The sequence below is a fragment of the Euleptes europaea genome, chromosome 13, assembly GCF_029931775.1.
Source record: "Euleptes europaea isolate rEulEur1 chromosome 13, rEulEur1.hap1, whole genome shotgun sequence".
Lineage (NCBI taxonomy): Eukaryota > Metazoa > Chordata > Lepidosauria > Squamata > Sphaerodactylidae > Euleptes > Euleptes europaea.
In genome coordinates, this window is record NC_079324.1 from 29,265,664 (window position 1) to 29,284,322 (window position 18,659).

Here is an 18,659-nt window from a genome sequence, read left to right on the forward strand (position 1 = left end):
TGAGTTTGAGATACTAGAGCAGCCTGGTCCAAATCCCCCTTCCCCCAAATGGCTGCTTTTTACACTTAACAAAACCCACAGAAGATCTGTTCGTGGATTTCATAGCATCCTGTTTGGTCCTTAGTACGTGGCCATGGGCAAAACCTTCTCTTTTATTCCCATCTAAAGTCCAATTGAAATGTGATGCCAGAGGCCAAGGAGACTTCAGTTGTGTGGCACTGCCTGTGCCAAATATCCTGTTTACACTGGTCTCTCAACCGCTGTGTGCGGAATGTGAACATGCCAGAGATCATTCACAGCCTAGGCTGGTGTTGGCATTGCATGTGTTATGCAAAGGAAACAGTACTATGGCCAAAATCACAAAAGTCCAATCCACTGCGAGAAAAGGATGCCGGTATTTCCTTTATTCTGAATTCTTTTTTTCTTTAGCCGCCCTTGAGAGAATTGGACCCACTCCTGGAGAAGCTGGACTTGAGCACGAAGCTCTTCAGTTTCTTATTCAGCAGTTCTTTTCACATTACACTTTTAAAAAATACAAAATGCAAAGCCAGTAATTTCCTAACACATGAACATTCTACTACATATGACCACAATAAATATTTTGCATTTTAAAATCATGGAAAAAGTATTCCTTCTTACTACGCTGTCATTCTTAACATCACATTGGAGATGCTCTTTGGCTGACCTACTGAACCTGGCTGCATTAACCTGCACTAGCCAACCACTTAGTTTTACCCTCCTGCAAGGTAAGTGGTTGTCTTCAGGTGTTTCTAAACATGAGTCCTCTTAAAGGTCCCTTTACAGAAGGCAGGTAATGTCTAAGGATGTATTCATCCCATTGGGCACTAAGGTATTGCACATGTAGCATCCTTGCACCCATGGCGATCAATTTAAATTGGATACTAGGTATACCACACAGGTAAGTTCTTTTCCAACAGCATCACATTTAAATCAAGACTTCCAGACAGAGAATACAGGCTGAAAGTTCTAGCGATTTTTCTGTTTATAACTTGGCAATACTAATTGGCTGGTTCTTGTGAAAATGACTGAGATGAGATCGGCAAACGTTTGCAGACTTGGGCTGTGGAATTATGAATAATTCTTTTTTAAAAAAATATCTGTTGGCTGAATAAAAACGGAGCTCTTTTGACCTCATCCTGAGAGAAATACTTGGCACTGATGATTTAATGACAAGCTCAAATATTTTCAGCTGCCCCTTTTCTTCCCTAGAGATTAAAGTCCATCTAATGACAGCTGTAACGAGCTTCATGCTGAGATGAAGATGTAGATTTTTGAAGTGGAGAAGACAATCTGGTTTCTGCTGAGAAAGGAGGGCCAGTGGGGAAGTTTCCTAACACATCTCAAGGGTCTGTGTCCATTGAAATGGTCTGCTGGAGACATCTGATAAGAATCAGGTGAGTTATTCTCCATTTCTAACCTTTCCGCTCTCTTCTTTTTTGTGTGTTGGAGAGGAAATGGAATAATGGGTGACAATTGTTAATGCAGATCTCTCTCCTGGGAGAGGTGGGGGGTGGGGAGAAAGAGGCTTTCAAGCTCCCATCTGTTCTTTAAGATATTCTCTGCAAACACTTAGGCCCTAGTGCAGGGAAAAAATATTCAATGTAATTGTCTGATGGCTTTCTGTGAATGGATTTTCAGCAGCCTGTGTTCTTTTTTTTTGATAACCTGTCTTCATTATCTAGCAGGCTTGTGTCCATCAGCGCTCTGGGGCTCTTAAAAGAAAAAAAAAGTGGGGGCATAGAGTCCCAGGTGGGCTGGAAGAAGGCTAGCAAAAACCAACAGGGCCCAGTCCTGGCACAAGTGCCCCTCGTCTTCCAGGTCAGGAGGGAAAGCACTGTTGCCCTAGAAATCCAGTGTAGCGTAGAGTTCAGAGTTTTTGCATAGGACTGGGTGGGCCCATGCTCAAATCCTTGCTCAGCCATGAAACTTAACTTGGGGCAGTCATTTCCCTTTCTCACTGGTGTGCTATGAGGTTGAAAGTAGTTGGGTGCAGGTAGAGGGAGATCGTTTATGCATGGATACCTTCACTCACATTTGCCCCCGGTCTGTCTCGGTTGTTCCTTGGAGTTATGCATGAGTTTTCTGTCCATTAGAGATGACATTGCTGCCAGCCCTCACAAATTCCGGGTCTTCCTATTCCTATGTTAACTCGATTTTTCCATCTCCTTCCATCTCAGCCCGGGTGAAATCCCCATGCATAAGGCAAAGTGCGGGACAGGCAAGCTTGGTTTTTCTCACAGCCAATGACAAAGCAGCATGGAAAGAGGCAGGGATTCAAATATTTTCTGCTTCCTTGGAACTCTTTCTGAGCAGAAGAAAGGCTTTTTAAAATGAGGCTTGGATTTCTCCCCACCCCCTTCTTTCAGATTGCTCCATTTTTTTGTTTTTTGTTCTTAAAATGCTTTTTTATGCGGCAATTGGGTTTGGGGGGGATTTTCTCTCACAGTAAACACTACAATGTAAGCCAATTACAAAGCAGCATTTAAAGGGGCGGGGACTTGGTTTGAGCTTGGAGACTGCTGGTGCATAGCCTCAGTTTTAAAAAGCCTTTCTTATGTTCAGAAAGAGCCCCGAGGAAGCAGGAAGCATTTGAATCCCTGCCTCTTTACACACTGCTTTGTGATTGGCTGTGAGAGAAAGCAAGTTTCTGTATCTGGTGCTTTACCTTCTGCATGGAGATTTCATCTGGGCTGAGCTCAGGGGAGAGGGAAGAGTCGGGTTAACAGAGGAATGGGAAGACCCGGACATTGCAAGGGCTGGCAGCAAGGTCATTTCTAATGGATGGAAAACTCATGCAGAACTCTAAGAAACATCTGAGTCAGACAGGGGGCGAATGAGAGTCCAAGTACCCATGCATGAATGACCTTAGTCTCTTGCCTTGAAAACCCCATAAGGGGTCGCCATCAGTCGGCTTCGACTTGACGGCACTTTACACACACACAGGGTACTCAGCAGGAAATCAGGACCATGGATAGCTCACTGGAACTGGATGTAGAGCAAGCCAGCGTGGTGTGCAGTGTTGGACTAGGATGTGGGAGACCCAGGTCTGAATCCTCACTTTGCCATGGAAACTCGCTGGGTAACCTTGGGCCAGTCATACATGCTCAGCCTAACCTCCCTCACAAGGTTGTTGTGAAGATAAAAGTAGAGGAGATGAGAATGAAGTACATTGCTTTGAGTCCCCACTGGGGAGAAAGGTGCGATACAAAATGAAGTACAAACAGGAAGTTTGCAGTATTCATTTAACAGAGATCTGCCTCCCTGAGACAACAAATGGGCATTAAAAGGGCTGTGTTCTCTTCTAGCTCCAGTAGGGCTGAGATGCCTCCTGCTCCTTGGGGTTTGGTGGGAAAGTGGAGGAGCAGTCTCCTAAGCTGCAGGCAGGTCTAAGGTTGATAAATTGCTGAAATTAGAAATGGTAATGGAAGGGCTACCTCACTGGGGGGGGGGATCTCCATGGGTTTCTTTCTGGAGGTGGTTCCTGACCCCATGTCACCCCAGCCTCTGTATCTTTGGGCCTTCCTCTTCCTGAGTCCCAGGAAGAGCTGCAGCTGCGTGGTAGAGCATGTGTTTTGCATGCAGAGTGCCCTGAATTAAACCCTTTCCATTCCCCATTGCAGCATCTTAGGTTTCAGGTGGTGGTAAAGGTTTTTCTCTGCTCAGACGCTGGAGAGCTGCTTCCAGTCATTGCAGACAAGATGGGGCTAGATGGACAAGCGGTCTGACTCCGTCTAAGGCAACTTTGCACGTTAATTTTGCTATATTATTCTGTGGAAATTGATGGGACAGACAAAAAGGAAACCACTCAAGCCTTAATTTTATGCTAGTTAGGCTATAAATCACTTTAGATTAGAAGGGTGACGATGTCAGCTTTAAAGAGGTCAGTGAACAAAACTGCATTTTAAGACGACCGTTCTCTAATCCTTAATATTTAGAAGGAAGTGAAATCCTGCCTTGTGGTGGTAATATGTTATGTTTCATTTGTTGGAAGGAATTGAGAGAAAGAACATATGCCTGCCAGTACTCGCTTTGAACTTCTGCACTTATTAGCCCTCTGAATCAATATGCCGCATGCTTTCATTACTAGTCAAGCAAATTTAGACTCCCTACCCCCTCTCAAATGTGATTATTTCCCGCCCTCTAGCTGTTAGGAGATGCTGTTTAAGAGCTCTTTTGCCTGGTGATCAAAACATGAGCCAAGCCTTGTGATGTTTGGACATGCTAGTCAGCACCCAATTCATTAATCTTTGGGGTTCTGACAGATGCTAAGTAATACATTGGTTTTTTTCTCTCTTTACCAATCAACATGTAACAGTAGTTAGGGGGCCCGGAGGGCTGCTCCAGAATGCCTGGTTTTATGTGCCGTGCATCTGTAATTGAAACAGAAAAAGTAATTCTGGAACTGAAAATGTAAGGCTGGAATTGCACAGTACATTGGACAAGACTTCCCAGCCCTGCATTTACCTTACTTTAATGATATTGCTCATATAGCCAATTCAGCTCTGAACAGTATCACACTAAGACTAACAGTGCATTCCTGAGCTTTTGGCGTGGGGGAACGGCAGGGAGGAGGCGCCACTACGGCGCCTCCTAACCCATTTTCCTAACAAGCCCTCTTTTCAGGGATAGGGTATTTTGATGGTATCAATTGTTTAATTACTGGATGGCAGAAGTACTTCAGGGGAATTAGCCCGTATGTTTGAAGGAGCTTACTTTTAGCCAATATAAGATTTGGTAATCTTGGAGAAACAATGGGAGTAAAATGTGATCAATATATATTGGTCCCCTGGATTCTTTCTACTGCTTTTAAATCAATACATGATATATTCAGGAAGAAAGCTAGATGCTGCTTAGCACACCATTTTGGAAGCCAATTAATATATTTTCCCTGATAAGGATGAACTTCAAACACTACCTGAAAAAGTCTTCATCTTGGCCTGAGTGGTGAACTAAATCAGAGGGATAACTCCCAGTAACTCTTCCTCCTGTTACATTTGACGGATTATTTCCAAAGGATGGTTTTCTATTTGATTGAATATTTGGACTAACCCACAGCTCCCTCCAGCAGCACTGAGTTATCAGATCATGTTTTTCATGGATTTTAGCAAGCGTCTGACCAATTAATACTGTTTGCTTAGCTAGATAATCCAAACTTTCTGCCATATTTGGCTTTGATCACTCATTTTCCAGCAAAGGAATTTGGAAACAATAACGTAATGGCACTAGATTACATGTATATTTAGGCCGTTTTGCATTGATTTATCAAGCCTTCTCACAGGCTTCCCCCATTGCAGAATTTCTGGCTGTGGGCTTTGATGTCTATTTAGTTAATGCATTTTGAAGAATATTTAATAGTCCAATTTCCTTAATGATGCTGAATGAAAATTCATACTGTCTGGCATAAAAGGTATTGAAAATCTAAAACACCTACTATTCAAGAGTTTAATAGATAGTCCCTAAGGATGTGATCTTAAGAAATTTAATATCCAAGGTTAGAATTTAATTCGAAGGGAATTCTTTCAGAAGGAAGATTTAATACTCATGTACCAATTTATATTTCCAGAATCGCCCAGAAAACGTGCATGCATTATAAGGACAGATCACAGAAGTGTCATTTAAACCCTCAAAGGAACACATTTATTATACTTTAATCTATGTTATTAAGTACTCCTGGAGAATCATTATTAGATATTAAGTCATTATCATTGGTGGTCTATATTAAACACAGAGAATAAAATCTTAAGCAGAGTTTGTACCCTACTTAGCCAATTGACTTCAATGAACTCAGAAGAATGCCACCCTACTTAGGATTGCATTGATAGTCCGTATGGTGGAAGGGACAAAACAAGCACAAAAAGGAGCTATTTAACATTATGATGCACAAGTTGTGAAATGGTTCATTAAATGTTCTGTTATCTGACCATTCTTCATACTGGGGAGCAGTTCAGCGTGTGGTTGCCTGTTTGTAATATTCTTCTGCAGGTGTTATAGGAGCACAGTTTGAAATCTAGGATCAGAAGGGCTACTTCAACATGCCCTGTGGGATTCTTGACTTTTTCTTTGAATAGGAGACACACATGAAGCCATATCACAAACAGCTTGGGGGAGGTTCCTTGCGTTCTAAAAGGGGAAAACACTCCTGGTAATGCAGAGCTAATGGTGTGGTTTGGGATCTTGGCCTTTAAGGAGGGAATGCATCCAGAAGAAGAGAGAGTAGAAAAGTTTGCAACTTTGTTCTATGGGTAGCAGGAGTTTTTAATCTGAGATGAGTGATAGGTAGGGTTGCCAACCTCCAGGCAACTTAAGGGCGTTACTACACTTAGAAGTCATCAGTGGATTTCTTGCTTTACTGATCTGTTGCTCCTTTGTATAAAATTATTGTTATTGCATTTAGTGACTGAGATTTATCAGCATATATGTACATAATTTATTGTGGATTGAGCTGCATCAGCCGTGTATATATTTTTGTTTTTCATTTTTGATGTTGCAGGAATCATAGCGCTGCCACGTTCATTACCTTGAATGACTGCTTCTGAACGCTTGTTTAATTAAACATTATTTTGTTTCTTTATGCTTCATACCTTTGTGAATATCTCAACAGTGTTCTTTAACACCATGTGAATCTGAGCCCAGGTGCTGCCAATTCCCTTAGTTTCTACTAGTTATAGCACAGGTATATTTTTATCTCTAACCTCCAGGTAGTAGCTGGAGATCTCCCACTATTACAACTGATCTCCAGTCAATAGAGATCAGTTCACCTGGAGAAAATGGCCGCATTGGCAATTGGACTCTATGGCATTGAAGACCCTCCCCTCCCCAAACCCCACCCTCCTCAGGCTCTGCCCCAAAAACCTCCTGCCGGTGGTGAAGAGGAATACCCACGAGCTCGGGTTCCAGGTGTGGTCACCCAAGGCCCCAGCCTAGCTCTAACAAAATAAATGAACCTCACCTATCACTAGCGTTGCCAGGCCCCTCTTCACTACCAGTGGAAGGTTTTTGGGGTGGAGCCTGAGAAGGGTGGAGTTTGAGGAAGGGAGGGACTTCAATGCCATAGAGTCCAGTTGCCAAAGCGATTGAACAGATCTCTATCGGCTGAAGATCAGCTGTAATAGTGGGACATCTCCAGCGACTACCTGGAATTTGGCAACCCTATCTAGAGCAGACCTTTTAAAATCTCATGTAGGGAAATCCATTTGTCAGGTCTAAGGGCAAGCTAGGATGGACAGTCCAGGAGTAATTCAGTCTGTGCCCAAATGACAGGTTGCTCATACTGAAGAGCCAAGCAATTTATGGGACCAAGCAGAGAATGCTACAGGCCCCTTATTCAATTCCAATTAAATTGGCAGGTCCTATACCATCCCACTGCCATCTCCAGTGGTGATGCTGCAGTGCGGCAGGATCAGGCTAGCAGATGCTTAGCTGGTGCAGAGGATAAGGTGCCTGGGCCCTGCTGCTTAAGTCCTCCAGGCCGTGGTCTGCTCTGGCTTTGCCCACATGGAACCAATGTCATTGGATCCAGACAAGGATTAACTTTGCGGAGAGTGGACAGAATCCTCCTCTTTGCTCAGCTTTATGAGAATACATAGCTACCAGGAAATCCTTTACAGTTTTCTTAGGCTCAGTAGGGATCTGATAGCCTGGTGCTATATTATAGTATCAGTCGGTACAGAGTACTTTAATTCGTGGGTATGTTACTTGGCTTTTCAGGCAGAGAAGCATCTGTGCCTGGCCATTGGCTGCACCATGAACACATGAAGCTGCCTTCTACTGAATCAGACCCTTGGTCCAACAAAGTCAGCATTGTCTACTCAGACCGACAGCAGCTCTCCAGGGTCTCAGGTGGAGGTCTTTCACAACACTCGTTTGCCTAGTCCCTTTAAGTGGAGATGGCGGGTCTTGAACCTGGGACCTTCTGCATGCCAAGCAGATGCTCTACCACTGAGCCACAGTCCTTTCCAATGATATGAGACTGGATCCAGAGACAGCTACAGCCAGTAGGGGTGGTCAACATCTGCAGCAGAGTGATCTGCATTTCCCCACTCATTCTTGAATGCGCTTTTGATTTTGAGTCACTTGATCTGGTGTCATTTCTGTGGGTGCTTGAGGGGTCCTGGTGTGTTTATTGCTCCTGCCTAGATAGAGTTGCTAATGTGTCAAGAGAGAGGAAGCTATGAAGCACAAATTAGACAGACGGGTGAGATCATAAATCAATCAAGCAGTCTGCTTGGGAAACTGTAAATAAACGCCTTTCTTGTTTCAAATTAGAATGGGGTGAAAGTGTGTGTGTGTGTGTGTGGGAAACCAATAAAGCAGCAGTTAAGCAATATTTGGTTTTGCTCAATTAATCCTGTTAGCTCCGGCACAGCATGTGATTGTGCCAGAAGCACCACCCGCCATCTCCTGAGGCCTGCCAGGTGCTTCGCAATCCAGCTGGTTTTGCTGTTCCAGGCAAGCAGCACAAACATCACAGAGGCAGAAAAAGAAGAAAACGTTTTTATACCCTGTTTTTCTTTACCGTTAAGGAATCATAGAATCATAGAGTAGGAAGGGACCACCAGGGTCGTCTAGTCCAACCCCCTGCACAATGCAGGAAATTTACAACTACCTCCCCCCCACAAACCCAGTGACCCCTACTCCATGCCCAGAAGATGGCCAAGATGCCCTCCCTCTCATGAACTGCCTAAGGTAATAGAATCAGCACTGCTGACAGATGGCCATCTAGCCTCTGCTTAAAAACCTCCAGGGAAGGAGCACTTACCACCTCCTGAGGAAGCCCATTCCACTGAGGAACCGCTCTGTTAGAAAATTCTTCCTAATGTCTACTCTAGATGGAAACTCTTTTGATTTAATTTCAACCCGTTGGTTCTGGTCCAACCTTCTGAGTCTCAAAGCGCCTCACAATCACAATCCCTTCCTCTCCCCACAACAGGCACCTTGTGAGGTAGGTGGGGCGAAGAGAGTTGTTCACCCAGCAGGCTTCACGTGGAGGAGTGGGGAATCAAACCTGGTTCTCCAGATTAGAGTCCACCACTCTTAATCGCTAGAGCCAGCAAGGCTGTCTTCCCAAGCCCCAGCTTAAATAGGCTGAGAGGTAAATGGTAGGTTTCCCATATGCCCGGTTATGGTGGTCGATTGACATATTGCTATTAGTGAAATGCAACAGCAACATGTCAATCATTGTTACTTTTTTAAAAAAAGCTCCCTGGTGGCTGGGGGAGGGAAATGGTAGCCATGATGCACTGAGGCAAGGAAAGTAAGGGGGAAACTACTGTGTAGACACTGCCTTGCTGCTGTAAATGCCTCTGCGTTTGAAACGCACCAGAAGGAACACACAAAATCTTTGCGGTGCGGCAGCCGCCGTGGACACTTCAGTTCATGGCTGTGCTACTGATCAGAATAGAGCCCCATTCTTCTTCTTTTAAATGGGTAGCTTGACAAGAAAGGCCTCTCCGTCTTGCGGCATTTGATCCTGCTATTAGCAGCTGTTTAACTTCCCTCATTATCTGCTTTGTAACACAGGATACCTTCTGACTCTCTGCCTATGTATGAAAGGCGAGTGTGTCAAAGGTACAAAATGCTGTGGCGATGGTGATATCAAAAGTTAGGACTGCAATGCAAGGGAAGCTTTGAAGATTAAAAAACACACACACATTTACAATATGGATCCTGGCTGAGTTGACACAGTGGGCCACCAGCCAAAGGTGCCAGCGGGTCAAACATTTACTGGAGCGAAACCCAAAAGACAGGTTCTGTCGCATGGAATCGCTTTCTTTGTTTGCACTGTGCACGAGACTGTTCAAAGGACTATGGCAGTTCTTCTGCCTTCCGCTTTAAGCACAGATCGAAGAGGCACAGGGCCAGCTTCGATTGCTTGTAGGAATGAGTCCCCTGCTAGTGCTAGGTTACAGTTCAACCCCCAGAACCTCAACGGCAGCCAATGCAAATATTCACTTCAGCTTCACACATGATGGCGTGACTCCCTGTATCGGAGGCAAGGTTGCCATTAAGGAGAGTCACTGTTGTTTAAATACTCATTTAAGCTGACAATTGGCTGGAGGAATCTTTTAATATTTATGGGGCAATAATGGATCTGTTACCACTGTCAGAAGCTGCTAAAGACTGCTCGGGTTGCTATTTCAGCATCATATGCTCCAGACAAATAGCTCCTCGTGTGTCCTTCCTGTGCTTTAGGGAAAAGAACATTGGTAGAATATCAAAATGGTAAACGAGTTGAGCTGTGTTTTGTGTCTGGTCCTCTGCTCTTAGAAAAATCCTGAAAAGTTTTGTTAATTGCCGTAGGAACAAACTTCAAAAACTCCAAAATTACTGAGGAGAGTAACCTGCACTTTAGTTGATAAGAAATTTATAATTAATTTATAATTAATGTATAATGCTCAGGTTTGATTACAAATGCTCGAGTTTGATTACAGCCCCCTACTAGGGGAGGGGCTGTGGCTCAGTGGTAGATCATCTACTTGGCATGCAGAAGGTCTCAGGTTCAATCCCCAGCATCCCCAGTTAAAGGGACTAGGCAAGGAGGTGATGTGAAAGACCTCAGCCTGAGACCCTGGAGAGCCACTGCCCATCTGAGTAGACAATACTGACTTTGATGGACCAAGCGTCTGATTCAGTAGAAGGCAGCTTCATGTGTACTGCGGTTGACTAACCTTTGTTGGCCCTGCATACCGGAGACATCGCTAAGGTGCACCATTTTGGTACTTATGTACCAGTGTATTTTGAGTTTAGAAATTGTTATATATAGGGGGCTTTTATTAACATTATATAAATGATTTTAATGTATTTATTGAATTTAATGTGTGGATGTGTTTAGCTTGTTGTTCACCACTCTGGGCCCGGCTCTGTTGGGGAGAGTGGGATAGAATAAAATAAAATAAATAGAGGCCAGATTCTAAACAGGACAAGTTTCATTATCTTTAAATAGGACCTTAAACTAGGATTGCCAAACTCCAAGTGGTAGCTGGAGATCTCCTGGGATTACAACTGATCTCCAGGTGACAGAGATGAGTTCCCCTGGAGAAAATGGCTTCTTTGGAAGGTCGACTGTATGGCATTATACTCCTCTGAAGTTTCTCCCCTCCCCAAACCACACCCATCTCAAACTGCAACCCCAGAATCTCCAGGAATTTCCAAACCCAGAGCTGGCAACCCTACTTTAAATGTATATACATGTTTTAGAGTACAGAAAGACAGGTCCCTGCCCTGAGCAGCATTCAGTCTAAATATTGACATGGGGAGACAGCCAAGACAATTGGAAATAAAGATAACAGGGGAATGATGTGTTCATGCCAGTTCATTTCAATAAGGAAAGGTAGGTTCTGATGAGAGTTTTGGAAACCCAAAGGTGAGGGTGCCCTTTTTTGCATTTTTAATTCTCATCTTGAGTTTCTCTGTTTGACCAGGGTAATTAGTGAACAGGGGAATCCTCAGCAGAGTTACACCCTTCTAATTCTACTGAAGTCAAAGGGCTTACATGGGTGTAACTCTACTGAGGATGGCACTTGCAAGGCTGTATTGTCAGCTCTTTTGGACCCCTGAAGTGGGAAATGGAGCTGGGAAGAGCGCCTTTAAACAGTAATGCTTGCAAACAATGCAACACCACACAGCAATGAAATAGATAATTAACTCTAACAATCTGCCTCATTAATGTGGAAGTAGCTAATGGGGGGTTGGGTTTGGTGAAGTCTAGAAAAATGACACACACAGACCTGAGGGTTTGAGGATGGTGTGTATTGTTTGTGTGTGTTTACAAAAGGGCAGAATGGATGTTGAGACACCCACCCAAGCGTTCCTGGCTTATAGACTTGATTGACTTGCCCAGTTTTATTTGGTCCTGTCCTAACCGCAGGATCAATATCCTTGATACAGCAGCACGATCTGTTTATGCCTCCATCCACTATAATGCCATTGATATATAGATCAGTGTAGATAACAAGGAGCGTGTCCTGAAAAATGCAATGGCCTGCAGTTGCCGCTGGGCAAGTAATACAACCGCTGTTAAAGGCGATCTTTTATATATTGGACTTCATGCTAACCTTCTGTGACGAACCCATGAAGCTGCCTTATACTGAATCAGACCCTTGGTCCATCAAAGTTAGTATTGTCTACTCAGACCAGCAGTGGCTCTCCAGGGACTCAGGTAGAGGTCGTTCACATCACCTACTTGCCCAGTCCCTTTAACTGGAGATGCCGGGGATTAAACCTGGTACCTTCTGCATGCCAAGCAGATGCTCTACCACTGAGCCACGGCCCTTCCCCAATATGATGGTCAGGTGACTGTTCTTCAATGGACATGAATGGCTGGCAGATGCTTCTTCAGTGGCCCATGATGCTTGTGGTAGTTGCTGCAGCCAGGGCACACACCAGCCAAGGTGGGACTGAAGCCAATGTGTGTGGCAGGAAGAATGTCATTTGAAGAACTGTGGAAGGGAAAAGGGTCTGGCTTTCCATTGAAGATTCAGCTGTGGCAGAGGGATGCTTGTTTGTTTCTGAACTGGTGTACAGTCAGAGGATGGTGTACGTCCCCTCTCAGGAAGTACATCATATTAGGGAGAAGACCAGCCTGGGCCTAGCCAGGGAGGAGCTGTGGCTCAGTGGCAGAGCATCTGCTTTGCACACAGAAGGTTCTGGGTTTGATCCCCAATGCTTCCAGTTTTTTTAAAAATCAGATAGTAGGTGATGTGAAAGACCTCAACCTGAGACCCCGAAGAGCTTCTGCAAGCCACAATATTGACCTTGATAGACAAGTGAACTGACTCAGAAGGCATGTTTATGTGTTCATGTGTTTGTGCCCATTTGTCAGAAGAAGAGCAGACATAAAGGGATTGCTTTCCTCCTTCCTGCCAAAAAGATCTCTGCTCCAACAGCTAGTGGCATAGAGTCTGCAGAATAAGGTGGACAGATACTCTGGCCTCTCTCACTAGCCTGCATCTACATATTTACCCCAAATAGGGAACAGCAGCTTTCAGGAAAATGGCATGAGGAGAACAGGTTAACAACAGTGTCTTCTCTGTGGCTGCTTTTAAATGGAGACCATTGGAAGAGATCTCCAGCATCTTGTGTCGTTGCCAGAGAGGTATGAATATGCTTTTTCATTTCTTTTTGCTTTCATATGTTGCCTCTGGGAAAACCTTTTTGGTTTTGCCCACTCTCACTGATGGTGTTCCTGATTTGTTTGTTTTGTATTTATATGCCATCTGTTAGGGAAATTCAGTTGCATTGTTACTACTTTAATTTAGAAAATTTGTATGCCACCTCATCAGACCTGCTTGAGGCACCTCGGCTCCCTTATGCTTTATTTTCCATATTCCCTGGTACAAAGCTGGCTTTGTAGTAAGTGTCACAAGTCTCCTTGGGAAGATTCGGTGGGAAGGCCTCTCTATAAGGTCTTGCCTGCTCAGCTTGTAGCGATCCGTCTTTAAAGAGTGGAGCAAGGAAGAAAGCACTGTTCTGTGTGGTTTCTGTATTACACAGATTTCAGCTCCCGAGGTGTCAAAACTTCCTCACACGGTCTAAATTGTTTGGCACTCTCTTATGCGGTATCTTTAAAGAAGGGCATTTTAGAAAGAGGTGTTATGCCACAAGCCGAACGAACCTTCGCTATACAAAGCTGAAGAGAATTAACTGAGGCAGTTCTTTCTGACATAGATGTGTAAATGTCAAGGAGCTCTCTGTCTGCTTTTAAGATTTATTTTAGCTGGATTTAAAAAAAGAAAGAAATGGAATAAGAGGGATAGCTTATGTAATAGCGGTCTCGTCCTGAGGTCCTTGGCACTCTAGTGGAATAGCGTCCCTTGGTTATTAGGAAGCATGACATCATGCCGTATGGCTCAGCAAGAGAATTTGTCTTGTTCCAGCTGAGCTGTGAGCTTGCCATGTATTGGACAAGGTCTGAGAATGTGTAATAGCCACCACTTTGCAAGGTTCAGTTAGCAGGAGCCAGAAAACTCTTCAGGCCAGTTGTTACCGGTTTGGGAGCTCCCAGTAAGAGTCTTCACTCAGATAGTGAAGAAGTGAGCTGTGGCTCAGGAAAGCTCATACCCTGCCAGAGATTTGGGGGGTTACTGCACTTTGTATTCCCAGCGATGTGTTAAGAGTTTGAAAATGTTATGAAAAACATTGGCTGTTGCCGCACTAGGTATTCCTACGATGTATTAAGAGTTTGAAAACATTATAAAAAATACTGTTCGCATTTTGTTTGGCCCCTTTAGCTGTGAAGACGTCTTCCAACCATTTATAAACCGTGGTATCCAAAAACGCTTTTAAAGAGATGTTTTTTTATAACGTTTTCAAACTCTTAATACATCGCTGGAAATACAAAGTGCGGTAACCCCCATGGCTTTAAAAGGGTTTTTGGATACCACGGCTTATAAATGGTTGGAAGACGTCTTCACAGCTAAAGGGGCCAAACAAAGTGCGAACAGTATTTTCTATAACGTTTTCAAACTCTTAATACATCGCTGGGAATACATAGAAAGTGCGAACAGTATTTTTTATAACATTTTCAAACTCTTAATACATCGCTGGGAATACAAGTGTGTTAACCCCCAAAGTTAGTTTTTTTATTATTATTTAATTTTTGTAGAAAGGGATACAGAAAAAGAAAAAAGGGAAGGAAAAAAGGTAAAACATATTTCACCATCCAAGCCTCGGCATGATCTGAACTTACAAAGGGCTAAATTTTGTTAGTCTTTAAGGTGCTACTGGACTCTTGCTCTTTCCTACTGCTCATAAGGAATAGTAACTTGTATTTTTTCAGAGTGATTTGAGGAGCAGAAAGATTTGGAGAGCGCTGAAGCAAATTTGAACTGGGCTGCCATTTGCTGATTTGGTGTTAATGCTCTGTTAGACAAAGGTGATAAATCTTTGTGTTAAGAAAAATAAGACAAGAAGTATAGATGATCCATAAATCACTCCTAATGTGCTACGAAGGGAAGGAGCTGTTATGCCAGCACTGGGGGAATCTGATAATGACACACCAAATTCTGTAATTAAGTGACTTAGCGTTTTGTAATGCTGTTATGTTTCATCTAAGTCATCCTAAATAGAATTAATTATGAGCTAATTAAAAAGCCCTCCTGCCTCCCTTTCAAAAATAACTCTGCTGTTGTCAACAGTGGGTTTAGCTATTCACAGATCGCCATAAATCTCTGCTGTGTTTAAGGGTAAAATTGATTGCTGTTCTAATACTTATTGAACACCTATAACAGATGTTTAGATCTCTCTGAGCCTGGCATTATTAAAACAATAAATCTAAGCTCATTTGACAAGAATATTAGCAGGAATCCAAGGTGTAAATAATCTAGTGGAGTGGGGAGACATCATTTCGCCATATGTGATGATCAGGTTTCTAGGACAACCCTAGTTTTTTAGATCCCTGTCCTGGTGGATATTTTGCAGATGCTCTTGTGAATGGGGTGGATTTGCCTGATCACTGAGCTGACTAGGGGGTTACACCTCCATCATTGTATGAGGAAGAATAAGTTTTGATCCTCTCAGGGCCAAACTTGACATGAATATGGGATCTATGATCTCATCTGCAACATGTAATTTAAACTAAGAAACCCAGATGTACGTTTAGGGGTGTCTTCATGGTTCCGAGCCATGATGTTGGGAAGTGGGGTTTAATTCACCCATTCAGTTTCCTCAGCCAAATTGGCGCCCAGTTGCTTGTAGCCCAGGAGGCAAAATACCCAAGTCCCTTTCTCCTGTCATGGCTGAAAACAGCCCCAGGGGCTTTTGTGGTATATTCATTTGGAGAAACACTGTAGAGGAGTGTTAAAAAATGACTCTTCCTCTGTGTCATAGTCTCTATTAATATTGGGAGCCCACTGAAGCTAATCACTGATCCTGAAGCAGGGAATCTGATCGTGGATCCCCAGTCACATGTAGTCCGGACCTCAGATTATTCTGGCCTAGTTGAGGTAAATCACATGGGGAAAAAAAGAATATGGATTTCACTACAGTCAGATCCCATTATATTCCCATGATTATCCTTCCTTTGCTGTCTCTACCCATGGTGCAAATGCATGCTTACAGCACAAACCATAAGCAGAGTTACATTCTTCTAAGTGCATTGAAGACAATGGGCTCTGAATGATGTAACTCTGCTTAGGGTTGCACTGTTCTGGCCCAGTTACGACTTGTCTGCAAGCAGGTGTCATGACTGTGCAGTAGTCTTTTCTTACCTGTATATGCTACTTTGGGAGGAGACACGTGGGAGTGAAGAAGCAGTGGGGGAGTGATTGCTTTGTCCTTTCCTTGTCCGTCAAATGCCTTTCCCCTGTCTCTGTTAACAGTGACCATTTCCCTAAGCAGCCTTTCAAGCAGGAAGAAAGGGCGTCAGACTATTATTTATTTATTCAGATATTGATACCCTTCTTTTCTCCCTAAGGGGGACCCAGAATGGCTTACATCCTTCTCCCTCCTTCCGTTTTGTCCTCACAACAAAAACCTTGTGAAGTAGGTTATGCAGAGAGTGAATAACTGGCCCAAAGTCACCCAGCAAGCTTCCATAGCAGAGTGTGGATTTGAACCTGGGTCTTCCAGATCTTAGTCCAACACTCTAATCACCATACCATGCCTGATCTCTAGGCTACCATTGACATGTAATATTCATTTGATGTTTAGCTTCAGGGAAGCTGTGGAATCTGTCCCAATCCATCATTCCTGGTACAGCATTGCCACCAAAGCAGTATTGGCAAAGAGTGCCTCTCCAGTTAAAGATAAAGTTGATCTATCCAGTTAAAGGGGGAGACCTGTCTCAGCAGTAGTGTGTGCGAAAAGGATCTTGGGGTCTTAGTAGACCAAACACTGAACATGAGTCAGCAGTGTGATGCGGTAGCTAAAAAGGCAAATGCAATCTTGGGCAAATGCAATCTTGGGCTGTATCAACAGAAGTATAGTGTCCAGATCACCGAAGTGATGGTATCACTTTACTCTGCTCTGGTTACACCTCACTTAGAGTATTGTGTTCAGTTTTGGGCACCACAATTTAAGAAAGATGTAGACAAGCTGGAACGGATCCAGAGGAGGGTGACAAAGATGGTGAGGGGTCTGGAGACCAAGTCCTATGAGTAAAGGTCAAAGGAGCTGGGTGTGTTTAGCCTGAAGAGGAGAAGACAGAGAGGGGATATGACAACCATCTTCAAGTACCTGAAGGGCTGTCATATAGAGGATGGTGCTGAGTTGTTTTCTGTTGCTCCAGAAAGTCGGACCAGAACCAATGGGTTGAAATCAAATCAAAGGAGTGTCAGTCTAGACATTAGGAAGAATTTTCTAACAGTTAGAGCAGTTCCTCAGTGGAACAGGCTTCCTCGGGAGGTGGCAAGTTCTCCTTCCCTGGAGGTTTTTATGAAGAGGCTAGATGGCCATCTGTCAGCACTGCTGATTCTATAATCTTAGGCAGATCATGAGAGGGAGGGCACCTTGGCCATCTTCTGGGCATGAAGTGTGTGGGGGGGAGGTAGTTCAGAATTTCCTGCCTTGAGCAGGGGGTTGGACTAGATGACCCTAGTGGTCCCAACTCTATGATTCTATGCAAGCACTGGGTCATTACTGACCCATGGGGAGGCGTCACATCACAACGTTTATTAGGCAGATTATGTTTATAGGGTGGCTTCTCATTGCTTTCCCCAGTCGTCTACACTTTACCCCCAACAAGCTGGGAACTCATTTTACCAACCTCAGAAGGATGGAATGCTGAGTCAACCTTGATCTGGCTCCCTGAAGCCAACTTCCATCGGATTGAACTCACGTTATGGACTGCAGTACTGCAGCTTACTCCTATGTGCCATGGGGCTCCTCACCTATCCAGTTAGGGTTTTTGAAAGCCCAAGTGATAGCTTGAAATGCAGCAAAGTTTTATTTTATACACAGGGGGTTAAATATATAACAGAACCTCTTCTTAACCAGCCACCCTCTTCAATGTCTTTGTTTCTGAGTAGCTGGCAGCTCTTGTGATTTTAAACTAACTCCAGCAAGATAGTGTTGGTGCACTTGAATCCCTGTGTTATTTACACTTCAGGCACTTTTGATACTTTCCCCCTCTAACATAGCACAGTTTTGTCCCTGCACTAATGAAAGAAATGTGCAAGCTTTCATTTCTTTTCTTCTTCTTGAATGTGCATCTTCCTGTCAAGGGAATTCATCCAATAATCTCCTTTGTGAATAATTATATCTTTCATGTCAAAGAGCGTTTTCAGAAATGTTTCTGTTGGGAAACACCAGAAAGTGTTCTTTCCTCCCTGCTCTCTGTGTGTGTAAAGTACCGTCAAGTCGCAGCCAACTTATGGCAACCCCTTACGGGGTTTTCAAGGCAAGAGACTAACAGAGGTGGCTTGCCAGTGCCTTCCTCTACAATGCATAGCAACCCTGGTATTCCTTGGTTGTCTCCCATCCAAATACTAACCAGGGATGACCCTGGTTAGCTTCTGAGAGCTGAGAGATTGGGCTATACTATGCTGCCTTCCCTCCCTTCCTCCCTGCTAAGCGCGCATTATTATACAGGTGTTCTTTCAATAACACAGTGGAATTTTTTGTAATGTAGAAATAACCTGATGCACACACACATTTATTTTGAGAGCAACAGAGTACTTATGCACTCACCTGTTGGTTTTATG